Here is a 24515-nt window from a genome sequence, read left to right as displayed (position 1 = left end):
ACGATGGGACTTGCCCACTCGCTAAATTCCACGGGTGAGATAATGCTTTCCCACAGAAGCCTGTCCAGTTCATGTTCAATCTTTTCCCTCATCGCATAGGGCACAGCTCTAGCCTTATGATCACCGTTCTAGCATCCTATGTGATGTAGATTTTTATTTTTGGCCCCTTTGAAGGTGCCCACACCTGGCTGAAAGAGATGTTCAAATCGACTTAGAACTGTTGAGCAGGAGGTCCGTTCCTCTGACGACATGGCGTGAACATCATCCCATTTCCAATTTAGTTTCGCCAGCCAGCTTCTCCCCAGCAGTGCTGGGAGATCTCTGGGGACAATCCACATGGAAGTCGCTTCACTGTCCCTTTGTGTGTGACTGAAAGCATGGCGCTGCCAAGGACTGGGACGATTTCTTTGGACTAGATCCTTAGTTTGGTGTCGACCCTTGTGAGTTTTGGTCTGTTGCTTTTGTGCGGCCACAGCTGTTCAAATTGTTGTGCGCTCATGAGAGATTGACTCGCTCCCGTATCCAGTTCCATGTTGACGGGTATTCCGTTGAGTAGGACCATCATCATTATTGGAGGCGTCTTGTTGTAAGAACAGTGTCCATTGATCATGTTGACCCGCTGTACCTCGGTATCCCGGGCACTGTCCCCACGGTCTTCTGGTCCGCTTTCCGACACTTCCGATTCGTATACCAGCCGAGCTGCTGTTTTTCTGCACTTGTGAGCCAGGTGCCCTGTATAGTTGCAGTTTCTCCAAACGGCATGCTGAAATCGACACCCCCTTGATGAGTGCCTTCCCCCACATCTCCAGCACAGACCGCTTCCATTGTTTCCGAAGGATGAGCTGCGTCTGGCTGATCTCTCTTGAACTTCTCTCAGTTTGTAGTTGATTGCTCGCATTGTGGGTTGATGAGGTGTGAACGGCCGTTCATGTGGCCCTTGATGGCTTCTGGCGCCACTGCCTGCAGTTGAGGGCTTGCTCTCCTGCCATTGTCTGTGTGTGGGAGTAGCAGCTTGTTTCACGCTGTGAACCCCTTGTTCCGATGTTTCGTTAGTTGTTGTACCCGCAGTGTAGATCAACCTCGTTTCTTCCTCTCCTGCCAAGAATGTCTGTGCAACCGATGCTGCTGCCTCTAGGGTCAAGTTCTTGGTCTCTATGAGCTTTCGGAATAGGCCTGCGTGGCCTATTCCTTCAATAAAAAAGTCTCCCAGTACTTCTCTCCTTAGTTCATCGGAGAATTCACATAAACTAGCCAGCCTCCGAAGTTCCGCCACAAAGTCAGGTATGCTCTGGCCCACACAGCGTCTGTAGTTGTAGAACCTGTGTCTGGCCATGTGTAGGCTGCTTGCTGGCTTCAGGTGGTCTCTTACCAGTGTGCTCAACTCTTCAAACGACTTGCTTGCTGGTTTCTCGGGTGCCAGCAGGTTCTTCATTAAGGCGTATGTTTCCGAGCCACAGCTGGTCAAGAGATAGGTTCTTCTTTTGTCTGCCTTATCGTCGCCTAACCAGTCTTTGGTTACAAAGCTTTGCTGGAGCCTTTCTATGAAGTCCTCCCAATTATCTCCAGCATTGTATTTTTCATCTGAGCCATTTGTCACCATTCTGTGGATTCTGTGATCCCGTAACTCGTCGTCACTGTAAAGTCCTGACCCTGCAGTACAGACTCACACGAGGCACATGCTGAACTCAAGGTCAATCAGGACTTGCACCTTTATTTCACAGCTCTCGCATGCCACACTTGCCTGAGACCTCGCTTTATATACCGGTGTGGAACAGGTATGCATTGTCTCCTGCAAGTGCATCCCTGGTGGTAAGGTATGCTTCTGGTTACAGATCATAATTAGTTACAGTCATGTATAGCATGGTAAGATACAGTTATGTACAGTAATGTGAGATACATGACACTTGTGTGGGACCTTGTCGAAAGTCTTCTGAAAGTCCAAATATACCACATCAACTGGTTCTCCCTTGTCCACTCTACTGGAAACATCCTCAAAAAATTCCAGAAGATTTGTCAAGCATAATTTCCCTTTCACAAATCCATGCTGACTTGGACCGATCATGTCACCTCTTTCCAAATGCGCTGCTATGACATCCTTAATAATTGATTCCATCATTTTACCCACTACCGATGTCAGGTCTATAATTCCCTGTTTTCTCTCTCCCTCCTTTTTTAAAAAGTGGGGTTACATTGGCTACCCTCCACTCGATAGGAACTGATCCAGAGTCTATGGAATGTTGGAAACTAACTGTCAATGCATCCGCTATTTCCAAGGCCACCCCCTTAAGTACTCTGGGATGCAGTCCATCAGGCCCTGGGGATTTATCGGCCTTCAATCCCATCAATTTCCCCAACACAATTTCCCGACTAATAAGGATTTTCCTCAGTTCCTCCTCCTTACTAGACCCTCTGACCCCTTTTATATCCGGAAGGTTGTTTGTGTCCTCCTTAGTGAATACCGAACCAAAGTACTTGTTCAATTGGTCTGCCATTTCTTTGTTCCCGTTATGACTTCCCCTGATTCTGACTGCAGGGGACCTACGTTTGTCTTTACTAACCTTTTTCTCTTTACATATGTATAGAAGCTTTTGCAATCCGTCTTTATGTTCCCTGCAAGCTTCCTCTCGTACTCTATTTTCCCTGCCCTAATCAAACCCTTTGTCCTCCTCTGCTGAGTTCTAAATTTCTCCCAGTTCCCGGGTTCGCTGCTATTTCTGGCCAATTTGTATGCCACTTCCTTGGCTTTAATACTATCCCTGATTTCCCTTGATTGCCACGGTTGAGCCACCTTCCCTTTTTTATTTTTATGCCAGACAGGGATGTACAATTGTTGGCGTTCATCCATGTGGTCTCTAAATGTCTGCCATTGCCCATCCACTGTCAACCCCTGAAGTATCATTCGCCAATCTATCCTAGCCAATTCACGCCTCATACCTTCAAAGTTACCCTTCTTTAAGTTCTGGACCATGGTCTCTGAATTAACTGTTTCATTCTCCATCCTAATGTAGAATTCCACCATATTATAGTCACTCTTCCCCAAGGGGCCTCTCACAACGAGATTGCTAATTAATCCTCTCTCATTACACAACACCCAGTCTAAGATGGCCTCCCCCCTCGTTGGTTCCTCGATGTATTGGTCTGGAAAACCAACCCTTATGCACTCCAGGAAATCCTTCTCCACCGTATTGCTTCCAGTTTGGTTAGCCCAATCTATATGCATATTAAAGTCACCCATGATAACTGTTGTACCTTTATTGCATGCACCCCTAATTTCCTATTTGATGCCCTCCCCAACATCACTACTACTGTTTGGAGGTCTGTACACAACTCCCACTAATGTTTTTTGCCCTTTGGTGTTCTGCAGCTCTACCCATATAGATTCCACATCATCAAAGCTAATGTCCTTCCTAACTATTGCATTAATCTCCTCTTTAACCAGCAATGCTACCTCACCTCCTTTTCCTTTTATTCTATCCTTCCTGAATGTTGAATACCCTTGGATGTTGAGTTCCCAGCCCCGATCATCCTGGAGCCACGTCTCTGTCATCCCAATCAGATCATATCTGTTAACATCTATTTGCACAGTTAATTCATCCACCTTATTACGGATACTCCTTGCATTAAGACACAAAGCCTTCAGGCTTGTTTTTTTAACACCCTTTGTCCTTTTAGAATTATGATGTAGTGTGGCCCTTTTCGTTTCTTGCCTTTGTTGACTCGGCCTTCCACTATTGCTTTTAACCTTTCTACCATCTGTTTCTGACTCCATATTACTTCGCCCTGTCTCGCTGCATAGGTTCCCATCCCCCTGCCACATTAGTTTAAACACTCCTGAACTGCATGAGCAAATGTTACCCCCAGGACATCAGTTCCAATCCTGCCCAAGTGCAAACCATCCCTTTTGTACCGGTCCCACTTCCCCCAGAACTGGTTCCAATGTCCCAGGAATTTGAATCCCTCCCTCTTGCACCACTGCTCAAGCCACGTATTTATTCTAACTATCCTGCTCCCTCTACTCTGATTAGCACGTGCCCCTGGTAGCAATTCAGAGATTACTGCCTTTGAGGTCCTACTTTTTAATTTAACTCCTAGCTCCCTAAATTCAGCTTGTAGGACCTCTTCCCACTTCTTACCTATATCGTTGGTACCTACATGTACCATGACAACTGGCCTACCTCTCCAGAATGCTCTGCAGCCGCTCCGAGACATCCTTGACCCTTGCACCAGGGAGGCAACATACCACCCTGGAGTCTCGGTTGCGGCCGCAGAAACTCTTATCTATTCCCCTTACAATAAAGTCCCCTATCACTATAGCTCTCCCACTCTTTTTCCCGCCCTTCTGTGCAGCAGAGTCACCCATGGTGCCATGAACCTGGCTGCTGGTGCCTTCCCCTGGTAAGTCATCTCCCCCAACAGTATCCAAAACGGTATATTAATAGACACAATAACTGATGTCTTCTTTGTCTGAACCAATAACTGCTGCAGATGATTATAACTTTTTAAAACATCTGGAAAACCAGCATTTTAAAGAAAGTAATCACTGATATTTTGAATAAGAATAATCCTTATGAATCATTTTGTGACTCTTAAATGTCATTAACATAATTGCGATGTCAATTTTATATCGGCACCTTATATAATGTATCTTAACTTAGGGAGTATTTTTCTGATAAAGTGCAACTGAACAATAATTTGACCAAATTATATAATTCACATGCTTGTTTACATTTATGGCCAATAATAGCACATTTCTGTCAAATAGCTGAAGCATTTTCCCCTTGCACCAATTTAGATGGTATGAGATCAGGCAATATGATTAAATTCTTGCAACAAAGTCACCTAAATTATTTAATGACTGAAGCATATTTGTTTTGACATGTTTAGTTGAATTTAGTTTTGATTATACAAACAATTATTAAGAAACAGGTATATACATTTGTTTGCAAATCTCACTGCAGGTTATGGAATGAATAATGGAAAGCAGCGTGTGGTTGCAAAACAGTTATCTCGTCAAAGAGATCAAAACACATTATAAATCACAATGGTGCCGGCACATAAGCTTATTAAAAAATCATCTCACCATCAAAACTATACTACAACCTTGAAATATGGGGGTACATTTTATTCTTCATTGCCTGGTTAGTAATCTGACAAAGGAAATCGCCCATCCTTTGGACAACACGTCCAATTTTCATCCAATTGAATCAATTTTGGGTCGAATTAAATGCTCATCTTCTTCCCTTCACCCTCCTTCCTCTTCCTTCTCTCCTTCATCTCTTCAGTGCTCCCTCATCCCCTCTCCCACTTTCCCCTGCCCTCACTGGCTCTACCCTTTCTTTCCTCCCTCTCTTATCCGAACATGCTCTTCCCTTCCCCTTTGCTGTTTCCTCACCGTTTCTTTGTCCCTTCCTCCTTCCCTTCTTTCCTCTTCACCCATTCCAGTTCCTCTCCCTTTTCTTCCCTCTCCCTTCCTTTCCATTTCATCCATATTAATTCCCTCCTTCCCTTTCCTCTGTGGACTCCAAATCCCCAACACCTCAGAAGATCAACTATTAATATATTAAAAATCTTGCATCTGTGTGCACTTCCTATCAACTTTTTCCACGTATATATTCATATGTCCATATTTAAAATGGAAACTTCCAAAGTCAAATTGTTACTGTGAAATTACAACCTCAAGCTAGTGGAAATACTGCAGGACCATTACTGTCAGGAGGGATTCATTACAACATGACAAGTTTACATGGAAAGTTTCCATTGTAAATTTGGACGCAGGAGTTAATAATGTTTATTATAAAAATAAGGACAGAACGTATGACTTGAAAATGGAGATTTAATTCTGAAATATGAATTGTTCCATTTATGACTGCCCTATAAGTCTGTTTTATCTGAAGATTACAATTGGCCTTCATTCCCCAGGATAGATTTTGCCTTTGTATGACCATGTAAAACAGTTGATAGAGAATCGGCAGCCCATTTCACATCTTTCCCGATTTTTATTTCCAGTGAAGTCAGTAGAGGAAGTTAAGGTTTATTCAAGACTGGATATCAGACAAGCAGCCTGACAACACAAAGGAAATTAGGGGGTCAAGGGAGTTGGTGGAGAGGTCGAGCTGGGTTTCATTGTTATATGTCTGACAGTCTGTTGATGATGACATCAAGAGATGGAATGTGGTTAAGGAAGAAGAAGGGAGTAAAGATGGATCGTTGGAGGACTCAGAAGATGTGGAGTAGGAAAGGAGGTCATTGCTAAGATGCTCCAGCTGCAATCGGATTGGTAAGAATAGAGCCAAGCAAGAGCAGTCCCAAAGAGCTGGACAGCAGAGGAAAGGTGACGGAGGAGAATGATGTGCTCAATAATATTGAAGTTTGCAGATGGGATAATGCACCATGGTCACAGTCACAGAAAATGTCATTAGATATCTCAATTAGATATCTGATTTCCACATGTCAGTCTAGAGCACAAATGTTGCAGATTATTCACTATGGGACTATCACATCTGACCCCGATCCTGTCTACATATGCACACTTTCCAGCAAAGGTCATTGAATAGAAATCAAGGGGTTGCGCGGAATTGCCCACGCCTTCACCGACAGCGCAACGGCTTAGCGCCCTGCTCCAGTGTCGCTCGCGCCGCTCCTCTGCGCACGGCGATGATGATGTCATTACCGTGCACATCGCCTCGTGACTGCCTCAGAAGTTAAATTGCCCCACGTCCCTCTATCTAACACTTGCTGATGCCAACGACAGCTTTTGCTGTTGATTTCAAGTCGGGAGGCTGCAGCACTAGTGACATTTAAAGGCGCGCTGTTGGACATTTTTTGTTATCGGCCAAAACATTTTCCAGCCAGGCAGAAGGAAAGGGACAGAGAGAGGCAAAGGGAACAAGAGAAGCAGGCAGAGGCACACCAACAAGAGGATGTAAAGGGATGGGAACAACATGAAGAGGTCCATGAGGATGTGGGCAGAGGAAATCGCATACACAGACATGGCAACAGCAGGCTCTACGCACCCAGGGTCTTTCAGCAATAGTTTTCCTATGTTAACTTCACTGAGGAGCAGTGTGTCCGAAGGCTGCAATTTAGAAAAGACATGGTAACGGAGCAAGCTATCTGTTGCAGCCAGATCTTGTGCCTCAAACAAGGGTGAGGACGCGCACTCAGTGGCAGTGAAGGTCACCATTGCCTTCAACTTCTGTGCCAATGGATCTTTCCAGGGAGCCGCAACAGATATCTCCAACGTCTCCCAGTTTGCTGCCCATTGCTCCATTCGTGATGTCACAAATGTTCTCTACAGAAGGAGGATGGAATACGTCTCATTTCCCATGACCAGATAGAAGCAGCTGGAGTGGTTTACTGGCTTTGTCACGATAGCGGGCTTCCCCATGGTGCAGGGCTTCAAAGACTACACACGTCGCCTTCAGGGTTCCGCAACGCAATCCTAAGATCTTTCAAACCGAAAAGGGTACCATGCACTCAATGTGCAGTTGGTGTGCGACCACACATGCACAATAATGGCCGTTATATTCCCCTATACTGGCAGCAGCCACGATGTCTTCATCCTGCACCAGACCAGTGTGCCAGCTCTGTTCCAGCCACCTAATGCACCTCGGGGCGATCTCCGTGGAGACAAGGGCTACCCGCTGTGCACCTGGCTCATGACTCCCCTCCGCAACCCCACCACTACTGCCCAGCACTCTGCCAATGACCGTCATGCGGGCACCAGAAGCATCATTGAGCATACCAGAAGTGTGCTAAAGCAACGTTTCCACTGCCTTGACCGTACTCGCCTGACTGGGTGTCCCTATTCATCGTTGTCTGCGGCATGCTTCACAACCTGGCAATCATGAGGCCACAGCCATTGCCACCTCAGGAGGAGGAGGAGCAGGAGGAGGAGCAGCAGGAGGAGAATGAAGAGCTTCAGGAGGAGGCACAGCCAGCAGGCAGGATGCATTGACACCATCCCAATACTGCAAGAGAGATCTGAGATTGTCTCAAAAGGTTTTGTTTCCAATAAAGCAATAAAGTCTTCGCCACTTACCGCTTCCTTTGTGCCTCCCCATAAACACATCAATGAGCCCTTCCTTCCATACCACATATCCAACACTGAAATGAGACCAAACAGTAAAGATGAAAATCAACATTTATGTGTAAAAAGTGCAATATTAACATAAAAATATATCATTCACCTTTGTGCATCTCCTTAAAACCTTTTTACCTAAACCTACGCTACTATTACGCTGCAATGTGTCTCCTGTGGCTGTAGCATGACTGGTGGAAGGCTACTATGTTTTTCGGCCAGACACTACAGATGGCCTTCTAGCAGGCCCTCGACCAGCTCTTGGCCTGGAAGGCGCGGCTGCAGACTGAAGCACCTCAGGCTGGGTGCCGGCAGTCTGGGCTAGCTAGGAGACAGCCATGGATAGTTGCAATGTTGGAGTGGCAGTGGTGGAATCAGAAATTCTTTCATCTTCGAGAGGACAGCAGATTCCTGCTCCACTGACTTAGTGCCACTCCCCCGGGGCAGCACCTCAGCCTCCGCACCAATCCGTTGGTGCACAGATTGCTGGGCTGCTGCGGCACCGTGTGATCCCCGGTGGACCGTGATGGACTTGCGTGCCATGCAGCTGAGACTGCATGACATCACTAAGGCATTGCATGGCATCATGCTGAGACTGCATGAGAGCAGTCTGAGCTTCCATGCGAGCAACCATTGACTCTATTGCAGCACCAAGATGTTGTGTTGCTTCCGCCTGTGCCCCAGTAGATGTTTCCACATTGCCCATGAGATGCCTCATGAGATCGGTAACCGCACGGTCCGTCTGGGATTCCACCATCATTTGCACACTGCCTATGTGTTAGAAATAACCTCTTTTAGGGCTATCTCTGGTCACTTCAAATAATCAGGTTTCAGTGCAAACCAATATGGTGGGTATATTGTGTTTAATCAGAGTTTAAGATGGAATATAACACATTAGCTATACAGCAAAAACATACGACTGTGCCAAGTAGTTGATACCGATCCGATCGGTTGACACACATGAGCAATTCTATTCTTCTTTTCGTCTCTCTCTCTCTCTCTCTCTCTCTTTTGGCCTCTCTCTTTTCTCTCGCTCTCTCTCTCTCTCTCTCTCTCTCTTTCTCTCTCTCTTTCTCTCTCTCTCTAACTTTTCTGTGAGCCTCCTCTCTCTCTCTCTCTCTCTTCCATCAGTGAGGATAAGTTCGCAGGAGGTCACTTCTATTCTACTTTTAGGGGTGGGCCTGAACTGGATTGACATGACCTTTTGACCTATAGAGGTTTCCCTAACAAGCTATCCAATACCATATTGTGTTCTTTGTCTTGATTCTTATTTCAAGAACCCGCCTCAAGACGTCTTATGATTTTGGCCACATGGCTTTGTTTATACCATCCCAAAAATGCATTCCTATGGAATCCCTTTCATTTCACTCTATCCCTATTCTCTTGGTTACAATCAATACAAGGTCTAGTCCTCCACCTTTTGAACTATGAAGCCCAAAGCAGAGCTTTCTCACTCTAACCGGTCGTTAGATTCTTTACGATGTAGCAAACTGCCTGTATTTGTTAAATCCTACCAACTTCCTTCCATTATTTTCGCCAGCAGTTTTGTTAAGCTAACTTCAAATCCTACCTTAGCATTATACATAAAATACATAAAGAAGGTTCAAGTCTTAACTTAGAAACAACAGATAATCACTGAGCAACAGGGAGATTGTATATAGTACAAAGAACTATACCCTCTGTCGGAAACCAAGACATTAGCATTTCTAATAATTTCTCTGATCTGTAGAAACTTTCCCTCTGCAATGCGAACATCAGAGTTTAAACACAGCATTTATTCATGTCACAGTTTTAATCGCATAACCATATACATTTTTGGGCATCTTTCGTTTCTAACTTATGATGAGCTCCATGTTGTGCACAGAACTGTCTACAATGAGGGAGACGGACTCCTCCACGCTCCTTACCACTTGCCACAGGCTCTTGTGCACCCTTGCCATTGCCCGTATCATGTCGGAGTGCAAGGCCATCACCCTTCCTTCAAACATCTCCCCAACGAGGCCCTAATCGAAGTCCTGTGGAGCAGAACTCGCACGTCAACTTGCTCGCCGGGGAGCTGGCTCCCGAGTTTGCTTTACCCCTTGACCCTGCTGCAGCCAGCTAGGCCCCAGTGCATCACCCAATGCAGCCACTCTGCTAATCTCAACTGCAATGACTGCGTACTCTCAGAATCTGAGATGGTGCATGTGAGTGTGAGAAGCAGTCCACTGCCTCCTTCCCCTCTTCTCTCATTTCTACTCCCTGCAGACTGGGTTGGAGGGGCTTAGGCACAGGCTGGGCCACGGGCGGGTATTGTCTGAAAATACAAATGGCACAAAAGTGAGGGAAGCGGGGCAGGCGTGCAGGAAGAAAGGCGGTCAGAATGAGGAGCGGCTAAATGATGAGGCCTTCTGCTTTAAATGGAAGATGGGATGAGAGGAAGGCTTTCACTCACCAGTGCTGGCCTCAGTAGCCCCCCACCCCCTCACCCCCTTATCCCCGTTTACTGCTGCTGCAGCCTGTTATGTGCCATCTTGGCCTGGAAAAGAAAGGAAACTTGGTGAGTCACAGTGCAGTTACATATGTGGAAGAAATGCATGGGCAGCTTAAGCAGCTATGATTTTAAGCAAAGCATCAAATAAGCCAATAACTGTGAGTAGGCACATCCTGTGTTAAATGCTGGTTTGCTGAGTCTGCACAGAGGCTGCCTTGTAAGAGTTTTGGGAACAGACAGAGGCTCACAGGTTCATAGGTAAGAGTTGGGGAAACACGTACTCACTTTGACCAGACGAGTGAGGTCGCAGAATTCTTGCGACACTGTGTGGGTGTGCGGTCAAGGACGGAGGTGCCAGATACCTCGGCAGCTGCCTCTGCCCAGATAGCTCTCAGAAGCTGTGGAGTGGACCTCCCAGTTGGAGGGAAAAGGATGCACCTCCTGTCCTCCACTGCCCCCACCAGTGTCTCCAATTCTGAGAAACGCCTGGCCCTTGTGCTGCCTCTCCCAGCTGCCACAATGGCCCTCGCTAAGCAGCTACTCAACTGTGAAGAACAAGAGAATCAGCAGAACAAACCTGCAAGGCGTCCCCTTTGAGAAGCACAATCACCAGGTGACTTGTTATGAAACTCACCTGAAATTGGCTGCACATTTCCACCACCGCCCCTGCAGCGCCCCTCCAGCACCACGCGGAGGCACTTTAGCGCTCCAACAACGCAGCTCCGATTTGGGAAACAAAGTGCCGAATTTAAACATTTCCTCCCGCCCATCTCGGCTGGTGCTCAGTTTTCATTCAATTCAAATTATGTATCCCAAATCCAGTGCGGGACAATTTCACCCCCCAAGGGTTTATTGTTCCAGCCATCAGTTGACAATTTGGCTTCATGTTGATATCACAGAATAGCATTAGATTATGGCTTTCCTTAATGTTTGAATGTGGTTTAACCTCCATATAAAAATACTTTGCATTTTGTTCAAATGAGGGGAATAATGGGGCACTATTCTTTTAAGATGTTTCTTCTCCTCCTCCCTTTTTGGTTCCTCAAAGGAGACAGAGCACAAGAGGCAATGTTGACATTTGTTACAAAGTAATGAAGTTCTCTTTCTCATTTGTCCATTCTCTGCGTACAAATGAATAATACTAAAGTGAGTGGTACAATAAGTGAGATGAGTGACTTAATTAATTATGACTTAATAAAAAGGACATACCACATGGATGTGTCAAAGCTCCGTACTTCATTTTGATGGATCAAGAGAGTAGCGCTTATTAAATACATACAGATTACTACATTTGCAAGCTACCTATAATGGCCAAAGCAATTGTCATTACATTAGTAGAATAATTCTTTGCTTTGGTCTAGTCAGCCTGGACCATCGAAAGTGCAATACAGGTGCAGCGTCGGGAATCCGGAATGTTCCGGAATCCGGATCGATCGGTGGCAGGGTCGCCAGAATCTGTAAAATGTTCCAGAATGTGGACCTGCCGATGCTGCCGACCTCAGGCCCCACCACTGCTCGATCTCGGGCCACAATTTTCCTCCCTCGCCCCGCTCGCCGCCACTGCCCTTATCTCGGGGCCTTCTCGCCAGCCCACCTGAACACCTCCTCTGCGACGAGGCCGGCCTACCCAAACAGCTCCTCCTTGGTGGGTCCCGCCCGAACAGCTCCTCGGTGGTGCCCGCCGGCCCCGAACACCACCTCGTCGAAGCAGCCCGCCAGAGCATCACCTTGGCAGGGCCCTGCCCAATGATCTCATCAACGGGGCCAGCCAGCTCAAACAGCTCCTCAGCGGGGACACCGCCACCCCCCCCCCCCCCCCCCGCCTTTCTGATATTCAGAAATCTGGAAATACCCAAACTGGGCTCAGGTATTTCTGGACTCGTGACATCAGAAAGACGATCGAAAGCCCAGAATCCGGAATGGCCTCGGTTCTGAGGGTTTCAGATTCTCGACGCTGCACCTGTACAAAGAAATACATTCTCGTACCTGTCTGTCTTTTGTTGGTTGATAATGTGTTTACTGAAGGTTTTGTTATCAAATGAAAGCAAAATTGCCAAAATGATGAATATCCGAGGTTCTGTCGATACAGGAAGCAAATCATTTGCAAGCATCAATAAAATAATAATTCCTCTCCGGATAGGAAGCATACAATGCCCAGTAACACTCCAGCACTGCAATTTCTTGAGACAAATGAAACTCAGAAACAATTTAGCCAAAACCTTGAATGTGCTATCAAAGTGAGAAATGCAATAAGATCCATAAATCACTTGAGCACACAGATTGATCACTCAATGTGTGAACATAAGAATACGGCCATTTTCATTGTAACAAATTTGGAATCGCACAAAATCTAGAGCTCACATGTGTCACATATGAGCTTATAATAAACAAAGTTCAGGTCCCATCTGACAGTCATTGAGTGAATTAAAAATGTAATCTTTCAGATGCTTCTCATAACGTTATTCTAACCCAAAAAGACAGCTGAAATTGGAGCATCATGAAGGAGTCTGTGTCAGACAAGGTGAATACTGCCACCTGTGTAGCCATATCTCTATCTGTACAATGTGTCAGTCCTGACTGGGGTTCAGGACATTCTCATACCATTTGCGTAGAGTTTACCTGGGAAGAGCAAATCCTGGAAACCCTGGGGATCAATGGAAGTTTAATGAGGTCCAGGACCAACTCACTGCAAAGTTATAGCAGCATTTGATGCCGTACAGACGTTATATACAGCAGGAGAAAACTGTCTATTTTTGGATGAATAAGGATCAGTTCCTATGGATTGGAGAGTAGCTAATGTAACCCCACTTTTTAAAAAAGGAGGGAGAAAGAAAACAGGGAATTATAGACCGGTTAGCCTGACATCGCTAGTGGGGAAAATGTTGGAATCAATTATTAAAGATGTAATAGCAGCGAATTTGGAAAGCAGTGACAAGATCGGTCCAAGTCAGCATGGATTTATGAAAGGGAAATCATGCTTGACAAATCTTCTAGAATTTTTTGAAGATGTAACTAGTAGAGTGGACAAGGGAGAACCAGTGGATGTGGTATATTTGGACTTTCAAAAGGCTTTTGACAAGGTCCCACTCAAAAGATTAGTGTGCAAAATTAAGGTACATGGGATTGGGGGTAATGTATTGATGTGGATAGAGAACTGGTTGGCAGACAGGAAGCAAAGAGTGGGAATAAACGGGTCCTTTTCAGAATGGCAGGCAGTGACTAGTGGGGTACCGCAAGTTTCAGTGCTGGGACCCCAGCTATTTACAATATACATTAATGATTTAGACGAAGGAATTGAATGTAATATCTCTAAGTTTGTGCATGACACTAAGCTGGGTGGCAGTGTGAGCTGTGAGGAGGATGCTAAGAGGCTGCAGGGTGTCTTGGACAGGTTCGGTGAGTGGGAAAATGCATGGCAGATGCAGTATAATGTGGATAAGTGTAAGGTTGTCCATTTTGGTGGCAAAAACAGGAAGGCAGATTATTATCTGAATGGTGACAGATTAGTAAAAGGGGAGGTGCAATGAGACATGGGTGTCATGGTACATCAGTCATTGAAAGTAGGCATGCAGGTTCAGCAGGAAGTGAAGAAAGCAAATGGCATGTTGGCCTTCATAGCAAGAGGATTTGAGTATAGGAGCAGGGAGGTCTTGCTGCAGTTATACAGAGTCATGGTGTGACCACATCTTGAATATTGTGTGCAGTTTTGGTCTCCTAATCTGAGGAAGGACATTCTTGCTATTGAGGAAGTGCAGCGAAGGTTAACCAGACTGATTCCCGGGATGGCAGGACTGACATATGAAGAAAAACTGGATTGACTAGGCTTATATTCACTGAAATTTAGAAGAATGAGAGGGGATCACATAGAAACATATAAAGTTCTGACAGGATGGACAGGTTAGATGCAAGAAGAATGTTCTGGATGTTGGGGAAGTCCAGAACCAGGGGATAAGGGGTAAGCCATATAGGACCGAGATGAGGAGAAACTTTTTCACCCAGAGAATTGTGAACCTATGGAATTCTCTACCACAGAAAGTTGTTGAGTCCAGTTCGTCGGATATATTCAAAAGGGAGTTAGATGTGGCCCTTACGGCTAAAGGGACCATGGGATTTGGAGAGAGGGCAGGAGTGGGATACTGAAATTGCATGATCAGCCATGATCATATTGAATGGTGGTGCAGGCTCAAAGGGCCGAATGGCCTGCTCCTGCACCTAGTTTCTATGTTTCTATGTTTAACCTTCTCAGAATTGGAGGATGCCACATGTTTTTCCATATCTCATTATATATCATGATGTCCATTAGTTCTTAGGACTCCAATGGATGTCAGGACACAGTGACAGAACCCAATTGACACTGGAGGTAATCTTCAACTTACTGCTGGAGTGTAAAATTGGTTTTGCAGGTTAGGTGCCCAGTATAGAAACTGCTTGATTTTCCTTTCCATTGAAAGCTAGTTTTATACTCTGGCAGTAAGTTGAAGATTACCCACACTGTGTTCTGTCAACTGCGAAGTGTCTGGGGTGGATTAGGCTAGTATAACAATTGGGGTGCAAGATCCTAAATAAGCACAATCTCAATTGAAAACCCTCTGTCTGGTCGGTGATAAGAGAAGATTTATCATGTGATACTGAGCCTAAAGAATTCCTGGACTTAAACTATGTCTCAAACAGAATCACAACTATCACATATATGCTACCCCCAGAGATGAATAGAGTAAAATCTCGATTATACCTTCAGTTTGTAGAGCTATTTCGACCAGGGCCAAAGCAGCTCACCTCATAGGGTGCAACTTCAGCCGAAGAGACAGAACACTTATCAGCCACTACTGGTCTCATTTAAGGATCAATCATTACACAATTTGTGGAAGCTCAGTCCAATACTGGTGCCCAATTCCGGAGGACAAAGGGCCCATTGATGCAGTGATGTACACTGCTAAGACAGTGCTGCCCATAATCAAAGACCCATGTTATGAGCTGCTGGAAGTATGACGACGTTTCCAGAATCTACTGAGTTAATGAAAAATGTTACTTGGTTGTCTCTTTTGATACGGCATGGATCCAAAGGCCATATGATGTCCAACAATCGATTCTCTGTCTGACCTGTTTGCCTGACTTCTGTTTTGTGTTTCAAATATGAGCTGAACTTGTAAACTCGGAAGAATTGTACAATGTCATTATTCTCTTTCGCTGATTCAAGTATTCACAATGAGTACTCTTGGAGAGTTTGGAACAGACAATGAGTTGCAGAAAATTACATGATAAGAAAAGACAGAGCAGGCTGAAAAGCCCCGGCAGTATTCTACCTACTGCAGGAATGAATTGACACATGTTGGCCAATGTTAATAAAACTTTGATCGGAATTATGGTGAAAGGGAGACTAAAAATATTTTTAAAATGCATATTCATATGTAAATGTAACTCATTGGTTAAGATACATCATATAATTTCTTCATAATCATGATTATGTGGATTGATCCAATTAATGATTAGATTTAATGAAATTACAGTGAACATAAAAACAAATCTATTTTAGTGATAGGTTATCTCTGTAGATAGCAGTAAATTAGGGATTGCATTTTCAACATATGACAGTCATTGGTGCTGAAGCATTTATAACTAATGCCATAGTGTTACTTTCTTGCATTTTAAACCATTTCCAATTCTTAAGTTAAAGCAGCAGAATTCAAATGATACATTTATTCATAACTTTGGCTAATTTAACTGCACTAGCTATTAGACTAAGTGCAGCAGAGTTGTTTTGCTGCTGATTTCATTTGGAGTACAGTGTCACTGGAGTAAATGATCTGCACGCCTATATGACAGAAAGATATTAATTATGAGTATAGGAATTTAGCTTCGGGGAAGAATAAATAACTAGGGTTGAACGATAGTGCACAGGAAAGTAACTTGTATTCAATGTTATTAACTATCACAACAGTATTAGATTTGAATAAAGACTGTTACTACAAAAAAAAATATCAACAGTGAATGGGCTCCATGTTGAACCGAGGGCATGGACTTGAGTGAAACAAATGTTAGACAAATGACAGTGGGATTCTTGCAGTTGATTGGGACTATTTTTACGCCTCCTTTTTTAATGTATTTTGCATTGTCCTACTCGTTAGCTATTTCCTTCACCACCATGTACTATTTCCTTACGCAAGAGCATGAATCTGGTCTTTCACCAAACCATCGATCCCATCCCAACAATGCTTCCTCCAATGATGTCAAAGGACTAGATGCAGCTGCAAACAGTGGGAGCCGTAATCCCAATCTACAGACACAGAGCACTGTGAAACCATATTTAGGTGGAGACATATATAGTAACTGTTGACTTTTGAGTTGGTTGGAAGCTGTTTGTAAGGATGTTCTCCTTAATTGACTCTGCGCATGGGTCTCCACGTTGGTAATCAAATTAAACTTAAAAAAAAGAATAATTCTGCTGAGACTTATTTTGTTAATTAAAAGGTGGAGTACTTTGAATAAAAAGTACCCATCCTATGCTTTTCTCTTTAAATACATTTAAATCAAGCTAATAAATTACAAAGCTAAATTATCCTATTGACAGTAAGTGTGTTCATTTAAAACACTACAGGTCCCCAATGGGACGTCCACCAATCCTAATTTATTATGCATCAAGGCAATGCAGCGTTATAGAGCAACTTTAAAAAGTTATTTATAGAGGCTACAATTTCATAACACTATGACATTTTCTCTTTCTTCAGATTAATTCCATTTGAATCACTGCACTCTGAGGATTCCGTACATGAGATCTGTGCAGCAATTAAAATTATTCTTGGATGGTGAGACTTCCCTTTAAGTTGAGCACCATTGATGAATATGATTTTACAGAGAAGGACATAACTCTGCCTTTTCCAGCAATGCATGTCTGAGAAAATCAAACCAAGTCCTAAAAAAATATGGGGAGGTTTGACACATTAGTTTAGTACATCCCATCAGCAAATAAATCACATGGTGCCAGAATTTGGAAACAGGTTTTCTTCATGACCTTTCAGATACATTTGTATTCCATCCCATCAAACTGAAAAATAGAGAAGTGGAAACATTTCACAAGTTTCTTATTTCAAACAAAAATGCACAATCATGCAAAAATAATAAATCTGATTTTGCTCATAAACTTCTAGTACATGTAACATCATCTGTTACATGGACAATTAAGGAAGATAAATTAATAACAAATTAAAGTTGGTTTCCAACAGCACCTTTGCTGTGAGAAAATGCAAACCTATAGTACATCTTGGAGTTATAACATTTTCATCAAGGAACTCCAAAGTTGTAAGCATGTTATCTGAGTTTCTACAGACATTTTTTTCTGTATTTGATGTTTTAATCAAAATTACATTTGCATCAGGTTTATGGATGGCAGAAAAGTAAAAAAAAAAGAGCACAATCTGTAGAAATTCAATTGTAGAATTACTGGATATAAAATAGCCGCAGGTGGGGACAGAAAGCAGTCAGTATATAGATAGCTATTCTTTTAGGAGGTAACTAAATTAGATAAGGAGGGCTCATTCAGCGTGTATAATTAATTTGGATTTTCAGAAGCTATTTGAGAAAATCCTGCATGTGATGCTTTTAAGGAAGATTAAAGCTCATGAAATTAATGACAAATTAGCGAGCTGGATTGAAAATTGACTGGAAGCAGGAGGCAATTATAAATGGAAAAGCTCCATTGGGAGGGCAGTGAATGATGGAATTATGTTAAAATATGTTCTTGGTTTCCGGTTGTTTGAGCTAACTCACAGGTCTCCCATTTCATCGCAGCTCTCCCATTTCATTGCTTGTGGTGTGTCAGAGGTCATTTTACTGCAGCAGAGTGTCATGGGGTGTGAAAGTTTGGGAGGGTCCCACATTTCCACTGAAAGCCCTTGGAAAGATGTGTGAAAGACATCTTCACCAAAACAGTGAAAGTAAAAGGGAAAGGGACAAAAAAAACAATCTGTATAGAGGGTTATTCTTTGAGGCGATAACTAATTTAGATGACGAGGGCTTATTCAGTCAGTATAGTGAATTTGGATTTTCAGAAGCAATTTTCAAAAGTTCTGCATGTGAAGATTTTTAAAGAAGATTAATATTTATGGTATTAATTATAAACCATAATTGGAATATTAAGGCTAATTCCTCATCAGGTGCTCTTTATGAACAATTATATTCACAGGAAAAACTGGTTGAGAATGCAAAGGCTTAAAGTGCCTCATTCTTCACCCATCCATTCATTTAAGTGAATGCAAAATCGGGCAACGCAGCTCCACAATTTCCTGATCAAAAATAATACGACTTGCATTTGCAATGTGCCTTTTATGAGCTCAGGATTTTCCAGAACACTTTACAGCCAATGAAGTACTTTTGAAGTGTCACTGTTGTAATGTGGCAACCAATTTGCACACAGCAAGGTCCCACAAATAACAATGTAATAATGACCAGATAATCTGTTTTATGGATCAGCGTTTGATCAGCGCTTCCTGCAAGTGCCGCTCCTTGCCAGAAGCACCTGACCAAGGGATTGGGCCTATATTGTGCAGTTTAGGACACTCGACCTCAAAAGTGGAAAGTGTGCAAAGAAAGACCTGAATGATTGTATAACGCAGGGCTTTAATTTCGGAAGAGAGACTCCCAGTAGTTAGCAAGGAGCAAAGATTGAGTGATGATATGAGTCAGATTTTTTAATAAAAATTGAGATACATGACAAATGTGGATGAAGCAAGTTTTATCATTTATACTGCAATTCAAAATCATGACAGCTTGAGTGCAAAATGAACCTGCTTCAAATGAGACTGAACATTTTTTTTTGTCTCCCAACACAATAAATGGAAACAATTCCCAGCAAAATCAATTAATGTTATGTTAGTTTAAGCATTTTTAAAGGGAACTGGCAAATTTGATTAAGAATGGAACTAAAGGTTCTGATACTACGCGGTTGTTTCACAAATCTGTGATGTACACCAGCAGCACGTGTCAGAAATTCAGCCGCTTGCTGCACACAACCTTCCAGCCGCTAAAATGCTCATGGTGTGTGTTCCTGCCAGCAACATGGACACAGAAAATGACAGCCACAGATGATCAAATACTATTCAGAGCACGGCGATTATTTTAACTGCTGAGAGCATGAGAATGCAAGTGATCAGAATGAGTAACATAGATAAAAATGATAATATTGATGGCTTGGTGTTTCTCACGATTACCTTGGGGGCAATGTTCTCCCTGAGTTGCACGGCTGTGCATCGATCGGGAGGTCCAGGCATGCCGCTCACCAGCTAATTCTGCTGGAAAAACAAATTGTAAGGGGTTCGAGCACGTAAAAAAATATTGGGAACAATACTTGGGAGTCGGTGAGAAATTTCATAGAGGATTACATTCTTAAATGCCTTTCCTGTACTTAGTTGCTTCAAATAAAATCAAAAATCAAATAAACTGGATACAGTTTGTGTTAGGGCAAATGTTACGTGATCTGCTTGTATGTTAGGTGTGATTACATGGCTTTACTCACAGGTAATGACAGCAAAATGGCAGAAATATTGAATAGTTATTTTGCCTCAATATTTACATGACATTAGAATAACAGATCAAAAAGATATACAGACATTTAAAATACAAAGGGAGGAGATCATTGATAACATTTATGAAACTTAGAGAGGATTAGACCACTGGTCCAGATGGAGTGCATCTGTGCATATTAAACAAAATTATGGAATAGCTAGCAAAGGCACTGTACCTACATACATAACAATTCATTGGAAAAGGGAATAGTGCCATAATATCATTTGTGGGTAACTTCTACTCTCATTCCATTATGGCTTCTGATATCACCATGTCGTGTTCATCCTCCACCTCGGGTTCACTTGTCCTTCTGATGCTTTCTGCCCAACTTCTTCAAACAGTTTTGATACCTTTGACTGTCCTCTGATGCCACCTTTGATGCTTCTGATCCAACTTCCCAGAATTGCCAATCATTTTGGAGATTTCTGCTATTTATTATGGAACATATTGGAAAATGCGGCATAATTAGCTTTTCTCCAGTTTATAGGCTGTGTTGTGTATTGCGATGAAGCTTCATTTTAAACGTCACTAAGTACAAATTAACCATAACCACAGTCCCTTTCGTTAAAATTTCTGAATGATGAATTAAGAAATTGGTTAACACCGCGATTGTTTTACAGATGTAAAATGGTCCCAAAAACGTGCAATATGACAGGTGGTGTGCATGCACACATTCCAGCGCCACCCACTGTATTGATAAAGGCTCGATCAGCTCCGCTGGGCAGGCCACATTGTTCGCATGTCAGACACGAGACTCCCAAAGCAAGTGCTCTGCTCGGAACTCCTTCGTGGCAAATGAGCCAAAGGTGGGCAGAGGAAACGTTACAATGACACCCTGAAAGCCACCCTGATAAAGTGCAGCATCCCTACCGAATCCTGGAAGTCCCTGGCCAAAGACCGCCCTGAGTGGAGGAAGTGCATCCGGGAGTGCGCTGAGCACCTCAAGTCTCATCGCCGAGTGCATGCAGAAAACAAGCGCAGGCAGCGGAAGGAACGCACGACAAACCTGTCCCACCCACCCTTGCCCTCAACGACTGTCTGTCCCATCTGTGGCAGGGACTGTGGCTTTCGTATTGGACTGTTCGGCCACCTAAGGACTCATTTTAAGAGTGAAAGCAAGTCTTCCTCGATTCCGAGGGACTGCCTTTGATGATGATGATGAAAGGCTGAAGTATAGGCGTCCAGGGCCTGCGTCAGGCTTGCTGTGTTCAGGATAGCCAAGTCTATATGCGGCCTAACCAGCGGTCCTTAAAGGATTTTAAAAAAATACTTCCTGAATGTGGAGCCGAATGGAGCAGGATGTTTTTTTCCCCAACACAAATTGCCCACATCTTCCATGACTATTGTTTTTTGAACAATCACAACGTGTGGAACGCTATTCACTTCTATTACGCTGCACAATCTAGCAGTTGCATTAGGACTACATTACGGAATTCTGATGTAACCATGTCACAGTTGATGGGCTCAAGAACCTACCATTCAATTTTCTACTTCCCTAACTGACTTGTCCCAAAGTTAACACACACAATCAGCAACAAATACTGTAAGAATAAGCTCAGAAGTGTCAAGTATCTGGTTCAGTGGACACTATCAGCAGGCATAGCCTGCAGGGAACTTGTTTATTCCGCAGAACTAACTCATTATAGGACAATGATATACTGCAATACACCTTATGCCTTAATATTACTGTAGGAAATTACAAAGTGGTTTTCATTTAGGTCTCTATATTATGCCATTTTAAGTAGCAGTAACTAGCAGAATATTAAAATAGAAATTGTGAGCTGGAGTCACTCAGGTGCATTAATCTGGGTATTTCACATCCATTGAATAATTCATATATGTTCCCATTTACTGAAAAAGTAATGTCTGAGCAACACTTAATAGTACTGTAATGAAAATCTGAACAGGCTCAAGAATATAATTGCTCTAATAAAATATATTACATGCATCAGTTTTATAGCATAAACTAATTTTTATAGGTCATGTGTACGGCATTCATCACTAGAGGCATATGAGAATATCTAATCCTTTAATGAAATTCATCATAGAATTGAAGAAAAATGATTGTTTCCGTATATGAGAACACCATAACAGCTGGAGCTGACATAAATTGAATGAACCATGGAAAAACTAGTCAGATTACTGACTTCAATTCCATCCTCCTCCAGGTGGTAACTAGGCTGAATATGTTTCCATTCAAGTGAAAGAAGGCATACGTATTGAGTGGCTTGGTATTACCTGAAACTTGGGGTGCCACTAGATATGCACGTGACCTGGGTGCATGTACATGCACAGAGATGCTCAAACCAAGTCTCCAGGAACGTGTGATATAGCAGGTGGAAGTAAAAGGACGGTGTTTAATGCTGCTTCACTTGCATATCTCTGGCTTCTAGCTTCACACCAACACTAATGTTTTAGTATAAATCCAGATTCAGGAGCCAACCTAACTCTGGAGCAAAATAGCACATGGCTGCATATAGGGGAAGAGCTTTACTGCATTTATTTATCTCTATTTTTATTTGTTCCTGGGATGTGGGCATCACTGGCAAGGCCAGAATTTATTGCTGATCCTCAATGGCCCTTGAGAAGATGGTGGAGAGTTGCCTTGAACTGCTGCAGTCCTTGTGGTGAAGGTACTGAGCACCTCGAGTCTCGTCACCGAGAGCATGCAGAAAACCAGCGCAGGCAGCGGAAGGAGCGTGCGGCAAACCAGTCCCACCCACCCTTTCCCTCAACGATTGTCTGTCCCACCTGTGACAGAGACTGTAATTCCCGTATTGGACTGTTCAGTCACCTAAGAACTCACTTTTAGAGTGGAAGCAAGTCTTCCTCGATTTCGAGGGACTGCCTATGATGATTCCTACAATGCTGTTATGGAGGGAGTTCCAGGATTTTGACCCAGCGACGATGAAGGAACAGTGATATGATTCTAAGTCAGGATGGTGAGTGACTTGGAGAGATGATGGTGTTCCCATGCTCCTGCTGCCCTTATCCTTCTAGGCTGTAGAGGTCGCGGATTTGGGAGATGCTGTCGAAGAAGCCATGGCGAGTTGCTTCCAGTGCATCTCGTAGATGGTACACACTGCAGTCACAGTGCGCCTGTAGTGGAGGGAGTGAATGTTTAAGGTGGTGGATGGGGTGACAATCAAGTGGACTGCTTTATTCTGGATGGTGTCGAGATTCTTGAGTGTTGTTAGAGCTGCACTCATCCAGGCAAGTGGAGAGTATTCCATCACACTCCTGACTTGTGCCTTGTAAATGGTGGGAAGGCTTTGAGGAGTCAGGAGATGAGACATGTGCCGCAGAATACCCAGCCTCTGATCTGCTCTTATTGCCAAAGTATTTATGTGACTGGTCCAGTTAAGTTTCTGGTCAATGCTGACCCCCAAGGTCTTAATGGTGGGGGGGGGGGGGGGGGGGCGGGGGGGAGGAGTGTCGGCGATGGTAATGCCGTTGGATGTCAAGGGGCGGTGGTTAGGCTCTCTCTTGTTGGAGATAGTTATTGCCTGCCACTTGTGTGGCGTGAATGTTACTTGCCACTTACCAGCCTAAGCCTAAATGTTGTCCAGGTTTGCTGCTTGCGGGCACAGACAGCTTCATTATCTGAGGAGTTGCGAATGGAACTGAACACCGTGCAATCACCAGTGAAAATGGAGGGCCGGGCATTGATGAAACAGGTTAGGCCTTGGACACTGCACTATGGAACTCATGTAGTGATGTCATGATGCTGAGCTGATTGTCCTCCAACAACTGCAACCATCTTCCTTTGTACTAGGTATGACTCCAGCCAGTGGAGTTTTCCTACTGATTCTCATTGACTTCAATTTTACTAGGGCTCCTTGATACCTCACTCAGTCAAATGCTGCCTTGATGTCATTGGCAGTCACTGTAACATCACCTCTGGAATTCAGTTCATTTGTCCATGTTTGGACCAAAGCTGAAATGAGGACTGGAGCCGAGTGGTCCTGGTGGAACCCAAACTGAGCATCAGTGAGCAGGTTATTGATGAGTAAGGGGCGCTTGATAGCACTGTTGACTACACCTTCCATCGCTTTGCTAATGATAGAGAGTAGACTGATGGGACGATAATTGGCAGGATTGGATTTGTCCTGCTTTTTGTGGACAGGGCAAACCTGGGCATTTTTCTACATTGTCGGGTAAATGCCAGTGTTGTAGCTATAATGGAAGAGTTTGGCTAGAGGCATGCTCAGTTCTGGAGTGTTGTCTGGTAGCATTGCCGATTATGGGAATGAGTTCCTTTGTGTACGTGCTCAGTTTAGTACGAATGGGAGTCATGACTGCCCTTGAGGTCTTGCTGCACCACGATTTATCAAAAGTCTTTTGCTCATTATGGACTGGCTCCAGTTCCATTAACACCAGGAGTCCATTTAATTCAACCTTCAG

At 43.7% G+C, this 24515-nt stretch overlaps 1 protein-coding gene across 7 annotated transcripts in view; it reads left to right on the top strand.

Moving 5' to 3' along the window:
- The window catches only part of LOC139276015 (interleukin-1 receptor accessory protein-like 1), a 1534993-nt gene that overhangs the window by 445788 nt on the left and 1064690 nt on the right, over positions 1 to 24515 (top strand). The window lies entirely within an intron of this gene.

The sequence above is a fragment of the Pristiophorus japonicus genome, chromosome 11, assembly GCF_044704955.1.
Source record: "Pristiophorus japonicus isolate sPriJap1 chromosome 11, sPriJap1.hap1, whole genome shotgun sequence".
Lineage (NCBI taxonomy): Eukaryota > Metazoa > Chordata > Chondrichthyes > Pristiophoridae > Pristiophorus > Pristiophorus japonicus.
Note: the sequence above shows the minus strand (reverse complement) of the source record. Positions and strands in the feature narration are given on the sequence as shown.